The sequence below is a fragment of the Barbus barbus genome (genome assembly GCF_936440315.1).
Source record: "Barbus barbus genome assembly, chromosome: 3".
Taxonomy (NCBI): domain Eukaryota; kingdom Metazoa; phylum Chordata; class Actinopteri; order Cypriniformes; family Cyprinidae; genus Barbus; species Barbus barbus.
This window is the reverse complement of record NC_136731.1, coordinates 3,291,547-3,309,073: the sequence shown is the minus strand read 5'-3', so window position 1 is coordinate 3,309,073 and position 17,527 is coordinate 3,291,547.

Below are 17,527 nucleotides of genomic sequence, written 5' to 3'. Positions count from 1 at the left end.
AAGGTCCCGGAACAGCATCTCCCGCCTGAGCCATCGCTTCCCCTGTCCCTAGTCCTGGCCCCCAAGCAGCATCCGCACATAAAATCCCCAGTAATTGTGAAAATGCTGGCCAATCCGTACCCAAAATCAGCGGATGCCGAAGGTGGGGATTAACCGCCACCTTAACACTATGCTTTTTCCCTCGGAATTGGATCCCTACAGGCACCAGCGGGTAGCCGACCACATCCCCGTGCACACACCTTACCTTAACCTGGCGGCTCATATCCAATGCCCCTTGCTGCATCAGGCTTTGATGAATAGAGGTTTGGTTACAGCCCGAATCCACCAAAGCCCGATATGTACCCCCCTTAATACTCACAGGTATCTGGTACTGCCCGGCTTGATCAGGGACCCGGATCATCATGCCCACCTCCATTACGGGACAGCGATCCTGGAAATGCCCCGGATCCCCGCATCTCCAGCAAGCCGGCCCAGACTTTCCCCCCACCCCAGCGGCAGAAGGAGAACCAAGCGATTGGCGGGGAGAGGGAGGGGGTGGAGCAATGGCACCGGACTCTGCCACGCCTCCTCGGGCTCCCGGTCTGCTTCCCAGGACCATCGTCCCACGCTGTGGGGCTCGAGGGTGAAGATTGCTCCGTGACCTAGGAGCAGGAACAGGTCGGAGGAGAGGGAGGGAAGGTTTGGGGAGAGAGAGAGAGAGGTTAGAGGGGGGCTCGCCACCATATGGTCCTCAGCCAGCTGGATGGCCTGATCCAGCGACGTCGGGCGGTGACACTGGACCCACTCAGCCGTTCCAGTGGGCAGCCGCGCCACGAACTGCTCCAGCACCACCAGATCCACCACGGCCTCGACGTCACGGGTCGTGGCCATCAGCCACTTGCGGCAAGCATCTCGGAGCTGTTGGGCCAATACGAAAGGCCGGCCGCTGTCCCCCAGATCCACCGAGCGGAAACGCTGCCGATGCTGTTCCGGGGTGCGCCCGACCCGCTGAAGAATAGCCCGCTTCAGGTCGGCATAGGCGAGGAGGTTCTCCACAGGCAGCTGCTGGGCCGCCACCTGTGCCTCGCCGGACAGCAGCGGGATCAAGCGCACCGGCCACTGAGCGCGCTCCCACCCACATGCCTCCGCTGTTTTCTCAAATAGGTCCACAAACGCCTCTGGGTCATCCTGTGGTCCCATCTTTACCAGCGGGACATGAGCCATAGGGGGGGCTGCGTCCGGCCGGGCCTCCTGGCCCAGCAAGCTCCGGAAGGCTCGCCGGTCTTCCTCCTGCGCTTGGACCAACAGGCGGAACCGCTCTTCCTGTTCCCGCCGGAGGTCCATCAGCGCTTCGTGCTGCGAGTGGTGGAGCCCGGCAAGGGATTTCACCAGCTCCGCAAGTGGCGTTGATCCAGCTGGCTGCTGCATAGCGGCGTGACGACTTCCTAGTCCCGGGTTTCGGCACCAATGTAACCCGGTTCGTGTGGAAGCAGGACAAGGAAGTCAGGTTTGGTGCGTGAAATAAGGCCTTTTATTAGGCTTGCAACAGAAAAAACTCCAAACAATCTCTAGGTGAGGCTCCCTGCCATTCACCGTCTCTCAACCAGCCTTCTCCGCGTCAAGCACACCTCCCAGATGTGCAGGCTGATATATATATCCGTCTCCCCCACCAATCACTGGAATTAAAGACAGGTGTTAATCATCATCCACTTGGCCTCCTTATCACCGCTCGTCTCCGCACCTGCTCTCCCACTGCAGACTCCGCTCTACCCCGCCCCCCTCTCCACAACATTCCTTATAAGCTTTCCATCGGAAAACAGAGATCTGTCGTCGATGCTTGAGGCTTAGACCTTCAGAATGATATATAGTTTGTCAAGATTAACGATATTCTTTCACGTTAAATTCATTCATAAACATTAAACTAGTGGGGAAAAAACGCTTCAGTGCGCTGTCGCTCTGGTGAACGTTAACAGGTTAACCTGTTAACCTTCACCCCCATTTGGGGCCTCGCAGGTGAAAATAACCTACCTAAATTAAAATGGTAACAGTTTGTGACAAAGTGTGCTTACACAAACAAATTAGGTATCTTTGGAAAGAAGACACTCTGGGCTTTACTATCTATCATCCAGAGTTGATAATGCTCAAAAAGATAAAAAGTTATAGGCACTGACGTGCCTTGAAAAATATTTTTCCACACTGAATGTTTTTTTATTTCACATACAAATACATGAAATAAGTCCTGGAGCAATCCAGAAAAGTAATGGATCGAAAGCCATGTGTCTCATGAGTTCATATTTCAAATTTGAAGAAGATGCCATGAAAAATGAGATTCCTGCAATATTTTTTCTGAAACTATTTATAGTCCTCCCACCCCCCTGTTTGAGGAAAAATAACCTCCACATGGATTGCAGAATTATACAAGCTATTTTAGTCATTATACATATTCCTGCATAGTTTTTCAATTATAAAATAATAGACAGATTTATTTGAGCACTAAAAAATACAAAAATAATTATTTGAGTAATAAAAAAGGAAAAAAAAATAGAAAAAAATGCTTTGTATATAGTATGTATACTGAAGTATTCTGATTGCCAGACATGAAGTGATATTGGCAGACATGGTCATAGAGTCAGTAAACACACGCTGATGTGCTTCCATTCAGATGATAATCATACAGATGGGCCATATAATCAATAATAGCTGATCAATGGATCACAATGATAGCTGTCATAGAGTCGGTAATAAACACGCTGATGTCCGTCCATACATATTATAATCATGCAGACACGGCCACATTCCCCACACAATACACACACACACACATATAAAAAATGTAGAAGAAAAAAAAAACAGTTTTTTATGGATAAAGCAGATTGCTAAGTTACGCCCCGCTCAGATGACAGCTGCGTCACAGCGTGCGTCAGAGCTGGCAGGAGGGAGCGCCAAATTCAAATAATCTATATTCCGCTTTTCTGAGACTTTTTTTTCCGTAGACGGTCTCATTATGTTTGTAAAACCGTATGCTGCAACACCGTGTTGTTTTTTTTTACCTCTCTAACTAAACTGGGATTTCAGCAGTGGACGCGTCTGTGGCTCGTTATTACAATGATAAAGGTACGTACGGCTTTTTTAATCTGCGTGTTTGGATGTGTACTGCTTACACAAATGTAGCAAATTTGTGCCACTCATTCCTTATAAGCTTTCCATCGAAAAACAGCGATCTGTCGTCGATGCTTGAGGCTTAGACCCTCAGAATGATATATAGTTTGTCAAGATTAACTTTGTCCCGTTTCATTTATTCTATTAGAAAACAATGACACATGCAAACAAAGAGCGTTCAGTGCGACGTCGCTCTGGTGAACGGTAACAGGTTAATAAAGAAAATCTCTCCAGTGAACTGCCAAAAAACCGACAGCATGTTACATGTCTCACCAGAGACAGTAATATGTTGGATCACAGTTACACCACAAAAAAGGGTGCACATCGCTCCGTCCCCAGAGCAGCTCTAGGACTCTCTGACCACTGCCTGTTGTTCATCTTATACCGACTTAGGCAAAAACTTAAATCTGCTAAACCTGCAGAAAAGAGGGGAAAGAGATGTACTAACGAAACAGAGTGAGAATTACAAGCCTGTTTCGACTTCACTGATTGGAGTGTTTTTGAAGCTGCCACAAACGATCTGGACGAGCTCACAGAGACTGTAACTTCATATATCAGTTTCTGTGAGGATATATGCATCCCTATTTGGACACATTTAACATTCAACAATGACAAGCCATGGTTCACAGCAGAACTCAGACATCTTCGTCAGGCCAAAGAAGATGCCTACAGGAAGGGGGACAGAGTCTTGTACAATCAGGCCAGAAACAGACTGAATAAGAAGATTAGAGTGGCTAAAAAGCTAGAACACCAATTTTCTGCCAATGACCCTGCATCGGTGTGGAAAGGTCTGAAAGCCATCACCAACTACAAGACACCATCCCCCAGCACTGAGGCCAATCAACAACTTGCTGAAGACTTGAATGAAGACCTACACCCGCTCTGATCATGTCCACACAACCATTAATACCTCCAGCAACCCCCCTCTCCCCCACACCTGCACTTCAAATCAGTGAAAATGATGTGCGTCAGGTCTTCAGAAAGAACAAAAGAAGCACGGCACCAGGCCCAGACAGTGTGACACCATCCTGTTTGAAAACCTGTGCTGAAGCTGGCCCCCATCTTCACACAGATCTTCAACAGATCACTGGAGCTGTGTAAAGTCCCTTCCTGCTTCAAACGCTCCACCATCATCCCCATCCCAAATAAACCCAAGATAACATGACTTAATGACCACAGACTTGTTGCTTTAACATCTGTGGTCGAAGTATTTTGAGATGTTGGTGTTGGCTTATCTGAAAGACATCACTGGACCCTTACTGGACCCCCTGCAGTTTGATTACCGAGCAAACAGGTCCGTGGATGATGCAGTCAACATGGGACTGCACTTCATCCTGCAACATCTGGACAGACCAGGGACATATGTAAGGATCCTGTTCATGGACTTTAGCTCCGCTTTCAACACCATCATCCCTACACTCCTCCAGACTAAACTAACCCAGCTCTCTGTCCCTAGATCTGTCTGTCAGTGGATCACCAGTGGATCTGTCAGATAGGCAACAGATAGTGAGAATTGATAAATTCACATCCAACACCTGCACCATCAGCACTGGCGCCCCTCAGGGTTGCGTCCTCTCCCCACTGCTCTTCTCCCTATTCACAAATGTCTGCACATCTAAAGACCCCTCTGTAAAGCTCCTGATGTTTGCAGACGACACTACAGTCATTGGCCTCATTCAGGACGGTGACGAGTCTGCACAGGAGGTTAAAGAGCTGGCTGTCTGGTGCAGTTATAGCCACCTGTAGCTCAACACGCTCAAAACTCTGGAGATGATAGTGGACTTCAGGAGGAACCCCCCTGCATTTCCCCACTCACCATCATGGACAGGACTGTGGCTGCAGTGGAGACATTCAGGTTCCTGGGCACCATCATCTCTCAGGACCTGAAGTGGTACACTCACATAGACTCCATTGCTAAAAAGGCCCAGCAAAGGTTGTACTTCCTTCGCCAGAGGAAATTCAACCTGCCACACAGTTCTATTCAGATGTCATTGAGTCTGTTTTGTGCACTTCAATAACTGTCTGGTTTGTCTCAGCTACAAAATCAGAAGACTACAGAGGACAGTTCGGTCTGCTGAAAGGATTATTGGTGCTCCCCTGCCCACTCTCCAATAACTGTATACATCCAGAATGAGAAAAATGGCTCAGAAAATCACTCTGGATCCCTCACATCCATGCCATCTCCTTTTTGAACTTTTGCCATCTGGTCGGCGCTACAGAGCACCAAATTCCAGGACAGTCAGGCACAATAACAGTTTCTTTCCCCAGACAATCTACCTCATGAACAGTTCAATGTTCTCCCACTGTGCAATAACCTTATTTATTCATAACCCTACATCTTATTTTTTTGTTCTATTCATATTCTATTTTGTCTATCGCAAACCTGTACATACAATTTATTTATTTTTTCATTTAATTTTTATTGTATTTTTTATTGTGGTTTATATATATAATGTATGTGTGTGTGTATTTTATTCACATCTTATTTTTTTATTTTCTGTGTGTTGTTGTTTTCTCTGTGTACTGGAAGCTGTGACACTAAAACAAATTCCTTGTATGTGGAAACATAATTGGTAATAAAGCTCTTTCTGATTCTGATCTTCATGATATTACCCACATAGCAATGGTCAAACGGAACGAACAATCCAGCAGATTGGCCGATAACTACCTTCTGCCAAGGCCACCAGAACTCCTGGAACCAGTTCCTTGCCTGGTCCAAGTACGAACAGAATTCCCTCTGATAACCCTCCACAAATCTCACTCCATTCCAGTGCGTGCTCGGCTATCGGCCACCTCAGTTCCCCTGGTCAGGGGAACCTTCAGAGGTTCCCACTGTCATCCATTGGTTCCATGAGTGTGAGAGGGTCTGGGACTCAGCACACCAACAACTACAGTGGGCAGTAACATGCCATCAACATCATGCCTATGTCTGGAGAGCCCCTGCCCCTACCTTCCATCCAGGACAAGAAGTATGGCTCTCCACTCGGGACATCAGGTTGCACCTCCCCTGTAAGAAGCTGAGTCCCAGGTATATTGGTCCCTTCCACGTCATCCGTCCAATCAACCTAGTCACGTATGAACTCAGACTTCCATCACAATACAGTATTCATCCCACATTCCATGTTTCATTGCTCAAACCCTATCATCCACCTGTTCTTCCTGTTTCCACAGAGCCTGGCCCTATAGATGAACCCCCTCTTCCTATGGTGCTGGAGGACGGAACAGCATACTCCTTAAGGGAGATTCTGAGTTCCCGATGTTGTGGTGGGAGATTGCAGATTGGAGTACGCCTCCCATCCTCATGCTCCAGCTCCACGCAGTAGGGGTCGCCCAGCATGACATTGGTATCCTCGGCCCTCAGGAGCGGGTCGTGGAGAGGGGGTTTCTGTCATGGAAACGCCAGGCTCTTCCACCTATCAGCGCTCACAATCACTAGAATACTGATCACACACACCTGATGGTCATTTACCAATAATTGAATCAAGCCGCACATCGCATCACATTCAGTTCCTGAGGTAAATTCTGGCTTATTCCTCTCAGCACCTTCCAAAAGCTAAAAGTAGCTGAGATGATTTTGATGAATCTTTAAGCTTTGTTTACAGAGGTGATGTGGGCTTTTACATGTTTACGTGTCTCACATGGATATTTACATATGAAGGGCGCAAATTGCTTGTGGGCATGATCACATTAGAGTAATGAGCTCAGATGGGGAAAAACTGTACCTCGCATTGATTTCACATGGATTATCGTTATCACAGAATATTTGTTTTCGATATGACTTAATTTAAAAGTATACACTTCAAGGTTTTAACAGACATATTTCTCATGTCTGTGTGTGAAGTATTTGATGAGTTTCAGTTTATTTTAGTGACGTGTTTCAAAAAGATATTCGTGGAGACAGAAAAGACATAAAACTTTTTTTTTACAAAAGCTTGCAGGTATGTGCATGCAGGCAGGGCCGTTGCTAGTGGGGTGAAAGGTGGGGACAATTCTAGGGGCCCCCACCGCCCAGGGGGCCCCACAAAATCCAGGAATTATACTATATAGGCCCATGTTCTGTGAATAATTCTAATATTTTAGTAGTTGTATAACTAAGATATTATGAAAACCACAAAAAAGCATGCAATTTGGTTAAAGAAATTGTCTACCCTCTACCCTCCCGAAAAATGGTTTAGTCTGATAAGAAGTATTCTCAGAAGTCCCACCCCAGATCGTGAACAAGACGACCAATCAGAGTTGAGACCAGTGGCGGACTGGTCATCTGGAGCACCGGGAGTTTTCCCGGCGGGCTGCTGTACAATGTGGGCCGGCCCTTTGCGTAATATATATAAAAAATGGATTGTAGTAAATGTACGTATATCCTTCATCGGCCCAGACGAATGGCCCAGGGCATTCTAAATAATTCTAATTAATTTAGCATGCTCCAGCTCAGTGCAGCGGCTCAAAAGCGCTCGTCAATGTCAAAATGTTTGAAACAGCCAATCAAAGTGTAGAAGGCGGGATTTACTGTTCACAGACACTGAGCTGCGTGCGACGTGAATGCGAGCTGAGATAAGATGTTAGCAGCTAAACATGTCGAGACAATTCAGCAATATTTGCCAACCGTTTAGTTAAATAACAGACATTAATTTTCAGGAAAGCAAACTATTACTGGCCTTTTCAAATTTCTCATATTTTAATGCCATTATTCGAATCGTCACAATGTAGGCTATAATGCAGTTTTCAGTCGACACGAGATAAGAGTTCATGTAAATCTGCTTTCTTCCGTGATTTCACGTGTCTAAGAAAATGTTTTAAAATCTATAAAAATCAAATATCAAATAAATCAAATAAACTGAAATAGTTTAATAGATTTATAATCAGAAAAATTCAGAAATCATATGCTGCCTAATTTGCTGCTTAATTATCAGTTATTATTTGTGATCAATTATTAATAATGGTTTTATTATTGGTATAATGGTTCTCAGTTAAAGAACAGCATTTATTTGAAATATAAGTACTTTGTAATGAGTGTAAATATCTTTACTGTCACTTAAATCAATTGAATCAAAGTCCCTTTTTGTATTCTATAATCTTTGATTTAATGCAACATTGTTGAAGAAAAATATTAATTTATATTTTTAATCTTACCCAAGACTGAATGGTATCACATTTTCCACAAAAATATGAAGCAGCACAATAGTTTTCAACATTCATAATAATCAGAAATGTTTGAGCAGCAAATCAGCATATTAGAATTATTTCTGAATCATTCTGCACTATTTAAGTCTTCTGGACGATACCAGAGCATTGTGTCATATGGACTGATAATATTGGTATTTAACTTTAGTGATATTAAACTGTCCCTTGTAAAAATTCTTTAAAATGATTTACTATTTGCCATATACACCAGAAAAGACCAATTATAATGTCAAGATTATGCCACTCATTTATGGTGTGGTGTGGTGTGTTGTGGACGGGGTTTGGTGGGTCGCTCTGTGCCAAAAAGTCCAGGGCCACTTTTTGGCCCCAGTCCACCCCTGTATACATCTACAATAGAATTGATGTAATAAGAATGATTTTCAAAATTTTCATAGTTATTTCAGTGTTCATTACTGATCAAAATATTTTTTTGCTGCTTTACTGTTGATATTTATTTGTTATAATATTTTTTTATATTTGTGTATTTTTATTGTGCTGATGTTCAGTAAAAAACCTTTACATGCATTTATTTGTTGACTGCTTTGTTATTTTGTAAGAAACACCTATATATATGTGGGCATCCATGCTTGTATATTGTACAGTATATGATGTGTCTGTGTGTGTGTGTGTGGGGGCGGGGGGGGGTCATCAATATTTTTTCAGGGGGCCCCTAATCCTCTAGCTACGGCCCTGCATGCAGGTATATGTGTTTAATCCAGGTTGGAGCTAAACACTGCACGAAAGTGGATCTTGAGAGCCAGAGTTGAGGAACTTTTATCTACAGTTCCAATTAGCCAATTCAAAATCCTGCTGTGTGAAATGAGTTCTGACTGAAAAATACATATGCGATGAATGAATGAGGCATTTATATAGCACTTTACTGTGTATTGCTGTACACCCAAAGCACTTTACAATCATATGGGTGGTCTCTCCTCAACCACCACCAGTGTGCAGCATCCACCTGGAAGATGCGATGGCAGCCACAGTACAACGGTCCCAGTGCACTCACCACACACCAGCTACAGGTGGAGAGGAGAGAGAGAGAGAGAGAGAGAGATAGAGATAGAGCCAAATCAGTGGATGGAGATTATTAGGAGGCCATGACTGACCAGAATCAATGGAGGGAATTTGGCCAGGACACCGGGGTTACACCCTTACTCTTTACAAGTTCAAGTTCAAGTTCAAGTTGAGCTTTATTGTCATTCCGCTACATGTGGGGACATACAGTGGAACGAAATGTCGTGTCTCGCAGGACCACGGTGCAACATAAATACAGACATACAACAATGAAGTAAAAAACACTATAAACCTATACACAACTAACCTACTGACAGATTTAACTATAAGTATACTATATATAAGTATTTACCCTATACAAACTAAAATAATAAAGGATAAAAAATACGAATGCTTCACATAAATATTACCCTATACAAACTAAAAAATAGAAGATAAAAAATACAAACTATACGAATGCTTCACAAATACTGTACATGTGCAAAGAGAGACATTTGAGTCAGCAGCTGGTTGGGGAACAGTGCAGGATGATTTGTAGTGCATGAGCATGTAAGCATACATATATTGCTGAGTCTTTTGTGGATTGTGTACACGCAGCAGTGTGTGTAAGTGTCCATAGTGCACATAGTGTAAAGTGTAAGTGTCCATAGTCAGTGTTGGGGCTAGTTACTCAAAAAAGTAATATATTACATATTACATATTACTCTCAAAAATAGTAATGCCTTACTTTACTTTATTACTCCCTGGAGAAAGTAACTAGTTATAGTACTAGTTAATTTTTTTTTCTTAATTACTCTATAATTGCCTGAGATGCATCAGATGGAGGGAGAACATACAAAGGAGGAGTGTTCTTTAGGGTCTTTATTACGCCAACAACAGACTGGCACTGTCTAGCACAAATAACTACAAACAACTGTACTTGTGCAATCAAGTACAAACAAGTATTAACCTCAATGTTTAACAAACACCGTCTGGTGCAAACAATCAATAAATTTGATTGTCAATTTATAACAAGTCCAAACATATATTAACTTCCTCAATCTTTAACAAACTCTGTCTAGTGCAAACAATCAATTTGATTGTCAATGTATAACAAGTACAAGAACATATTAACTTCCTCAATGTTTAACAAAAACCATCTAGTGCAAAAAATCAATTTGATTGTCGATTAACAAGTACAAACAAAAAAAATATTAACTTCCTCAAAAAAATATATCCATAAATAAAAAAGACTGGCCTTACCAGCACTGTGTAGAGGAGAGGTAAATTGTTAAAAAGCAAAACACAGTGCAGAGGAGAGGTAGGTTGTTGAAATGAGTTAAAGCAAATACAGAAGACTCAAAGTAAATAAAAGGAAAAATACAGTTGGCATTTACTGTAATGCATTTTTCTGGTGCAAAATATGAGCTTCTGAATGTGTCAGCTTATTTGTCAAAGTAGTGGTTATACCTCATAAGGAGGAGTCTCTCAAAGCGCTTGTCTCCTAACCTGTTCCTCCTTGGAGTGAGAACAAGGCTTCCCAGGCTGAATAGCCTCTCCACTGGAGCACTGGATGCTGGTGCAGTATTGTATTTTAAAGATAAGTTCTTAATTCTGGGGAAGTTGTCTAGGACCCCCATCTCTGACCCAGACTTCAGGTACTCCATCACCTCCCTGTCTGGGCCAAAAGATCCTGAATCCTGCTCTTCCTCAAACACAAAAAAGTCATCCTCACTACTGCTGGATGCTGGACTAATCTGTGGAGGCCTGACCTCATGCTCCTCATTGTGGGGGGCAGCCAGGGGTGAAGCACGACACTCTGTTATCAGCAGAGTCTTTAGGGCCTCTCTCCTGGTCTCTTCCCTCAACCACCTCATCTTGAACTTCGGCAGAGTGACAGCAGCCAGGAGACCCTCCCTACTGTCCAAAACAGAAGCAAAGCAGGTTTTGATGGCCTGTAAGAAAGAGATTTCTAAAATGAGATATTTCTCTTAAAGAGGAAAAACATACCTTCCTGTGGAAGGAGTTGACATGTAAATGATGCAACAGGCATATTGACTATACCAGGTCTTCAGAAACACAGTACCAGTATACAATTCTTACATTCTCTAAGAGCCTATTTCAGTGTGAAATTTAGAAGACTGTGATAACGGAAGCATCTGTGATAGTGGAGGGATGTGAAATTGTGCATATGACAGGCTTCTCTCATATCACACAAAGTTACAGTCAGTAAGTCTTAAATACACACTCACAGCCTACCTGCACTATGACATCAGGCAGATTTGCCATCATCTCGGAGAGGCCGGGACGCAATGCCAAGGTCTTTGACATCAGAGACTCCAGTGTCGGTAATAGATTGCCATAATAACAATCATTTTCCACTGGAATGAATGAATATGAATCAATGAATTAATTACTTGTTTGATTCAAATGTTTAACCTTCAAAAAAAGGAAAGGCAAGAAGCCACAGGTTTACATTAACCTATACTTTATCTCACCTTGTAAACGGTCCAAAGCTTTTGTAAGTGGTGACTGTGCAATACTCTACAAGGAATTTGTACTCTCGCTCGGAAAAGGCTCGTACACCTAACTGACTGCAGAGAGTTGTCAACTGTGGTCTGGATATCTCAGTTATTCGTGCAACTGCATTGTGGAAAGAGTTCCATCTCGTCACTGTAGGCACCATGAGCTTTTTTCCACAAAGGCTTTCCACTAGCTCTGCAGCTACTGTAGACCGGCTGGCCTTAGTCCAGAGGGCAGAGCACTTTGCAGTGGCACTTCTGTAAATTGTTTTGTTTGTCACTGTCAACCATTTTTCAATATCAACAGTTGATATCAAATTAAGTGTGTGCGAGGAACATCTTAAGTGAGGGGGGAGAGTAAAGTGTCCTGGGTCTTCTTGTTCCGTGGAGAGCACTTCTTGTACATCGGTAAATGACACTTCTTCATCCTCCCCTGATCCCTCGTCCTCTGAATCGGATGCTGCTGCTGCTGCTGGCTTGGGCTCATACTCCCTGAATGTGAGAAGTGCAAGAAGAAAAAAAAACTATAATGTGTGGCCTATTCAATTCAAATGTAATCATATCATGTGTCTTCTTGATTAATGCAATCAAATTAAACAATTCATTAACTTATACATTTGCAAATAAGTACAAGTAAGTAAACTATTATTCAACTGACCTGAAAGCCTTAACAAAATTCAATCCATTGTCTGTGACTGTTGCTGTGACCTTCTCTGACAGTCCATAAGATGAGTGAACCTGCTCAATTTCAGTGGCCACAATGTCATATGTGTGTCGTCCTTTGATTCTTTTGCAGGCAAGGGCTGCTTTTTCACGATGGAAGTTGCTTGGATCAATCCAATGTGCAGTCATGCCTATGTAGCTTTTGTTGTGACAAGTCCAGATGTCAGCGGTCGTTGACACATACTCAGTGCTCTCAAACGTTTTCTTCAGCTCACTTTCCATCATGGCGTAACATTTATCTAGGTACATTGCGAAGGTTTTCCTGTCGGAAAACGGCTGGTCTGTCCCTGCTATCGGTATTTTGCAGATTATCTTTCTAAAAGACAGCGATTCGACGGTAGAAAGAGGTAACATTTCTTCTACTACGTACGAGGCAACAAGCTTATTTATCTCGGATTTTGATGTTGGTAGTACTTTATGTTCAAATGAAAGTTTTTGCTGCTTGTGGGGCTGCTCGTTCATGTCACTCTGTCGCTTCGCAACGAGCTTGATGTGTCCGTGCTGTCGCTGCAGGTGCTTCTTCAAGTTGGAGGTAGAGTTACAAGCGGTGGAGAGCAGCTTTCTCCCCGGGCAGAGTGTGCACTTCACCGTCAAGTTATTTTCCTTCCGTTGAATATATGCAAAATAATTACTGAAACTCCACCCGTCGAAACTAGCTTTCTGTTGCTGGGAACCTTCCTCTGAAAAAGAGCTTGCCGTTGTTGACGCTTCCATTTTTCCCCATCTGTCTTTGAGGGTGCCGCTCTGCTGCTGGCTGCCGGGTGTCGACCAATCGGTGATGGTAAATGATACCTCGTGCCAAACCCAGACCAATCACTGTTCCATTCACGCCCTCCTCCCCTTCCCTTCTGTTCTCTGTGTTGTGTGCCTTGTGTTGTGTGTGATGAAGGTGCTACTGGCAAATGTAATGCAAGTAACTAGCTCGGGAAAACTGTAATAATATTACCATTTTCAGACGAGTAATGCCTTACACTACTAGTTACTGAAAAAAGTAATATTATTACAGTAACGCGTTAGTGTCCATAGTGTAAAGAAAAATAAGAATAAAATAAATTTAAAAAATTAAAGTTCCATACAGTTTTTCTTTGGTGTGGTAAGGTTGGGGGGGGTGGTCGATGTTCAGGAGGTAGGGGTTTGCATGGGGTTTCAGAGGAGGGCGGGGTGGTTTGAGTTCAGGGCTCTCACAGCCTGGGGGAAAAAGCTGTTGAGCAGTCTGGCGGAGCGGGCTCTGATGCTCCGGTACCGTCTTCCTGATGGTAGGAGCTGGAAGAGACTGTGGGAGGGATGGGTGGAGTCCTTCACGATGCTGTTGGTTTTGCTGGAGCATCGTGTAAGGAAGATGTCCAGGATGGAGGGGAGAGGGGCACCGATGATCTTTGCAGCTGTGTTCACTGTCCGCTGGAGGGTCCTGCGGTCAGCAGCACTGCAGTTCCCGTACCAGACAGTGATGCAGCTGGTCAGCACACTCTCAATGGTGCCTCTGTAGAATGTGGTGAGGATGGGTGGAGGGAGACTTGCTCTTTTGTGATTTCTTTGGTACCGGTATGATTGTTGTGGATTTGAAACACGTGGGGACGACTGCCTGTCTCAGCGAGGTGTTGAAGATATCTGTTAGGACATCTGTCAGCTGTGCAGCACAGTCTCTCAGAACACGGCCAGGTATGTTGTCAGGACCCGCAGCCTTGCGTGGGTTAATCCTAGATAGGGTCTTCGGTCACACTTTATATTAGGTGGCCTTAACTACTATGTACTTACATTAAAAAAATAAGTACAATGTAATTACTGTGTTCATACTGTATTGCAAAACACTATTGCTGCTATTGAGGTGGGATACGGGTAAGGTTAGGGACAGGTTTGGTGGTATGGGTAGGTTTAAGGGTAGGTTAAGGTGTAAGGGGTGGGTCAACAGTGTAATTATAAATGTAATTACAGAAATTAATTACAGATATAATTACATATAGGTATATTTAACAATATAAGTACAATGTAAAAGCATGTATGTACACAATAAGTGCATTGTACCAAATGATTAATTTAAATGTAAGTGCATAGTAGTTAAGGCCACCTAATATAAAGTGGGACCGGGTCTTCCTTACGTCGGCTGGAGACAGACAGAGCGCCCGGTCGTTGGGAGGTGTGGGCAGTTTTTGTGCAGGTGTGTCATTCTGCATTTCAAACCGTGAATAAAAGTGGTTGAGTGCATCGGGGAGGGATGTGTCCTCATCACAGGCCTGTGGCGGGGGCTTGTAGTCAGTGATGGTCTGAATGGCTTGCCACAGGCTCCGTGTGTCTCTGCTGTCTGTGAAGTGGTTGTTGATTTTTTGGGCATATGACCGTTTTGCTTTTTTGATGCCACAGGACAGATTGGCTCTTGCTGTTTTGAGGGCTGCTTTATCTCCTGATCTGAATGCTTCATCTCTGGTCTTTAGCAGCCCACGAACCTCTGCTGTCATCCACGCCTTCTGGTTTGCACGTGTGGTGATGGTCTTGGTGACTGTCACATCATCAGTGCACTTTTTGATGTAAGCAGTCACAGTTTCAGTGTACTCATTCAGGTCTGTGTGGTTGTTGTAGGTGGCTGCCTCTTTAAACATGTTCCAGTCTGTGTCCTGGAAGCAGTCCTGCAGTGCTTGACAAGAAGTGACATGAGATTTTTAATGACCCCAGAGAGTCAGGACCTCGGTTTAACAACACTCCCTACGTGGATCATAGTTCATATCTGGACCGTGAACATATTTCATATTCTCTCGTGCTCCAAACATGAACCAGCACTGTGTATGCATACATATCATGTCTTCTTAAAATGAAATATACGCAAATAAGGGCACTGATACAGCGTTGAGTCTGATCATGAAAGCAATATGACACAACGGATTATTGTGATACACAGCAAACAATTATATAGACCGAAATTAAAAGAAGAGTACAGTGATGTAATGGTGCCTAGAGAAGTGGGTATTCTCTTAATTTATGCCCCGATTTTTTAAAGCGACCCAGCCAAGAATGAACACTGTGTTATAAACAGTGACATGTAAAACTACAACCCGAATTCTGGAAATGTTGAGACATTATACTTCCAGGAATACTTCCAGAAACCACTGTAAACACAATCCACCGTGCCATCTGCAGATTCCAGCTACAGCTCTATCATGCAAAAAGGAAGCCATATGTGAACATGGTCCAGAAGCGCCGTTGTGTGCTGTGGGCCAAGGCTCATTTAAAATGGGACTGTTTCAAAGTGTAAAAGTGTTCTATTGTCAGACAAGTCCAAATTTGACATTCTTGTCGGAAATCACGGACGCTGTATCCTTCAGGCTAAAGAGGAGGGAATACGTCAAAGACATGACAAAGTATAATAAAGAATATAGGTGATATTCTCTGAATGGTGAATATGGGTGATGTTTCATAGAATGTTTGTGGCTGCCAAGTTTCAGCTATAGAAGCACACAACATCCGGTAGGTGACGTTTGCTCTTTCTCATTGGCTATTGCAGGTATCACGTCAGAGGCAGCCGCATCAAGAGGCCTAAATAACAAATATGCATGATATTTACGATTTGAGTTCGGGGATGCTCCGTCTCGATCGGGAGCAGATAAATAATCGTAACGACACCATACAATAGATGATTTCTTGGATAAAAAATCATTTGCGACAAGCCTCGAATCAGGCCTCACCCCCTGACCGTTCAGGGGTGCAAATCGGCCTTAATATTGGCCTTAAAATCGTCTAGTGTGCGGCGAGCCTAACACATTTCTTATAAGAAGGTGACAGAATTCCTTGGGCCTCTTTTTTCAGCCAACCAGGTGGCTACTCTGAGAGTCATCCCATGACACCATGTCTTATCTGCAACATATTATCAATTTCCAAGGATTTCACATGTTTTTCTGTGTATGTTCTTCTAAAACTGTTACCTGCAGGCCAGACACGTATACAGACACATATGCATTATGCACCCATATGTTAAAGTCTCACACTGCTGAGAGGCCCCCTTGGTACAGTTACATAAAAAGACCCATTCACCTTCATGATCATATATTCACCTTATAGATTAAGACTTACTGATTGCTCAAATCTTATTGATTATCAATTATTGATTACTAAATGCATTGAAAATGTAAAATTCCATCACAGCATCTTCATGTTTAAGGCTCTATATTGTTCAGTTCCAGAGATAATGGAATTTCAATAAGGCTCCAGGAGTAAATTGTATACATTTTCAGTGGTCAAAAACCAAATGTGTCACTTTGCAAAAAATATGATAATTTTCTTTTAAAGAGGAATGTCTGAAGAACAAATAATGTTAAAACTAGAAAATGGTCCGTGTACGTCAATTTTAAATTAAATAAGCAGAAATGAGAAAACGGCTCCTTAATTATTTTTTTTGTTTGTTCAGAAAAAAATTTGATTTCAGCTCGATTTTTCGTTTTTTGATTCACAGGAAGAAAACAGATAAACGACCCAAAATTAGTTTTCCACATGTGGGTGATCACGAGATGCCCCTTTCCGCCGATTGGGCAACCAAATCTGGACCTGTGACATCATCAGTTTATCCTCGGTTCCGCAGCAAAATATTAGTCCTTTATATTTATTTATTATTGCAAACTTTAGAGCAACCAACACACAAGGGCAATAACATAACTTACATCAAAATAAATATAATAATTGACTAAGACAATAAAAAAAATAATAAAAAAGGAAAAGCAATAAAATAATTACAATAAGCTCATTTACACTTGACTGAACATTGATCTGTGCTTCTTTGCGCTGTCTAGTGGGTAGTGCAGCTTCACCGCTCAGATTTAAATCCATACAGCAAAATAAAACAGGCTGGGTGCAAATGAATATTTCTGAAATATTCTTGTGAAACGCGTTAGGTTGCAGAAGAAAGCCAAATCAAGAGCACTATTATTTTGTTGAAAAACCAAATTTTACTCATTTTAAAATAGAAATAGGTCACTACTTTGTAA